Source organism: Mandrillus leucophaeus, unplaced genomic scaffold, assembly GCF_000951045.1.
Source record: "Mandrillus leucophaeus isolate KB7577 unplaced genomic scaffold, Mleu.le_1.0 Scaffold776, whole genome shotgun sequence".
Classification (NCBI taxonomy): domain Eukaryota; kingdom Metazoa; phylum Chordata; class Mammalia; order Primates; family Cercopithecidae; genus Mandrillus; species Mandrillus leucophaeus.
Window position 1 is genome coordinate 59,558 of NW_012108430.1, and position 2,548 is coordinate 62,105.

Genomic DNA, 2,548 nt, shown 5'->3' on the forward strand with positions numbered 1-2,548 from the left:
CTTCAGAAACTGGTTTTTAAAAAACAGAAAGAAATATATTAATTGCTTATTTGTGTTTTTAAAAATCTTTAATAAAAAATCATTCAGTCAGAATTTATCTTTCCTGTGGTGATTAATTTTATGTGCCAATGTTAGTGGACCACAGGAGATCAGATATTTATTAGACATTATTTCTGGGTGTGTCTGCAGTGTTTTGTGTGTGTGTGTGTGTGTGTGTGTGTGAATGAAATTAGTATTTGAATTAGGCCCTCCCTAATATAGGCAGGCCATATTCAATCATTTTAAAGTCCCAAGAGAATAAAACTGAATAAAAAAGAATTGTTTCTTTCTCTGCATGATGATCTTCAAGCTGCAACATTAGTCTTCTTCTGTCTTCAGATTCAGACTTGGATCCAAATTCCACTATTGGCTCTCCTGCTTCTTAGGTCTTTGAACTTGGACTGGAACTATATTTTTGACCCTCCTGAGTCTGGATTTCTCAGCCTCCATAATATGAGAGTCAATTCCTTAACATACATCTTCCCTATTGTTTCTTTTTCTCTGGAGAAACTAACTAATATAGATTTCAGTACCAAGATTGATTCTAAAGTAACAAAATTTTAAGAATGTTTTTTCTAAATTGGTTCTGGGATTGTCTTTCTAATCTGATTAGACTTAAAGACACTAATGACTCTATTTCCAGGAGTAAAAGGAACAATAATAGTCTATGGCGTGACTCGAAAATAGATATACACAAATAGCTCTATTGGATACTCTTAATCACTTATAGGAAGCAAAGAGCAGAGTAACCATGAATATGATATTTAAGAACAATTTTTGAAATCTAATGAATATAATGAAGCTGGTTGGTTGGTCCTAATATTGCTGGACAAAGTGATGGCAGAAAAGAATGAGTTCAGCAATTCTAATAACCAGCTCAATCACTGCATAAATGATCTGATAGCTTCTGTGTCGATCCTAAAAAAAGACCCTTATGTCCTGTAGCTGTAGGGCTGAGATTGCTGACTTTTTCCAACTCTTTGCATTTATTATTGCATGGTATTTGAGTATTTAGGTAGACATATAGCTTCTAGAATATAATCTTGGCTCCTTGAGAGAAATAAGATTTTCTTAACATTTTCAAATATCTCATAGCTTCACCTATGCCCATTGAATAATTAGACCTCAATCATAAAAAACTGAGTTGATTTTTCAAGTGCCATGGAAATTAGTTAACTGGAATGTAGATACTCCTCATGGTATGGTCATGTTGTCTTATTTCCTATGTTTTAGAGAATGCTTTTCTAATGCTTATATTTTTTGTCACACAAAGCAAAATAAACAATAACTATCTTTTATTTCATTTGAGGCACCCTTAAAATATAACAAGGAAGACATATTTAGATAGAGAGATTAAATGTATTTAAACCTAATCACAACTTTTGGAGGTAAATCATGCCATCTTTATTTGGTATGCTGAGTAAATTGCCAGTTTCTCATGGCTAATAAAAGATAACTAGGATTCTGTCTGCTAGGATTCAAACATTTTCCTTATGATTTGGATACTCTATACCTAATCAGCATGCCTAAAAGAATCTGAGATCTGTGAAATGTTATTATCCTTTCTTATCTAAGTTAGCTCTGTTGCAGCACTGTTAGTTCTAATGAGGCATATATTAGCTCCCCAAATTGTAAGCTGGAGTGCATTTGCCATTTCACTGCAGGCATCTGAGAACATAATGGAATTTCTCCATATGAATGTGAAACACTTCAGGCAAAAGGTAAGAACTCTTCCAAGTTCTCCAAAATTTCTGAAAGTATTTTTTCTCTTTAGAATGGCCTGTTCTCACTAAGTTCATTTCCAAAGACATATATAATCATAGCTAATATAAAATTGAAGTTAGACATCTAATAATAAAAATAAAAGTGAGCATGCTTTTAACTGTATTTACTCAATACAGGTTATAATTCATTGCTCCAGGAAAATTGATCTGTTATGAGATAAAATGATTCACATACAATAAAACTTGAAATTCTAAAAATGCAGATAACGAGAGCACATTTGTAAAAGGGTTAGGAAAAGAATTAGTTACTTCCTAAAATTAAACTGCATATTTACTTCAAAGTAATGCACATTTAATATTTGTTAACAAAAGATAAATGTATACGTAGCATTCAATCTTCCTGCTCCCCTCCTCTAACACTTTTGGTATTAACTTTGAGCTTAAAATTTATTTAAAATAGTTTTTCATAAAAATTGCCAAAGATAATTATAAGTGGGTTATCCTCCTATCCTCTGAGACAACTTTTTTATTCCAGAATTTTGTTTTTAATTTTTCTTATTTTTTATATTTTAAAGAATCCAGAAATCAATAAGTTAAAGAAAAGTCAATCTAGTCAATCTACAAAGCTAAGAGAGCTAATGGAAACTTGAAAAAATACAGGAATCAAAATAATTGGACCAACATACAAAGACTATTATATATTTTTTCTAAAGCACCTACCCATATAATTTTATTTTTTCTCTAGAATTACCCAGATATAACCAAATTGAAAAGTGTGACTTTTA

General features: G+C 31.3%; 1 pseudogene; it reads left to right on the forward strand.

The window, feature by feature from the left end:
* Nucleotides 1-2,413, forward strand: part of LOC105529645 — a 6,023-nt pseudogene extending 3,610 nt beyond the window's left edge.
* Nucleotides 2,414-2,548: the final 135 nt, after the last annotated feature.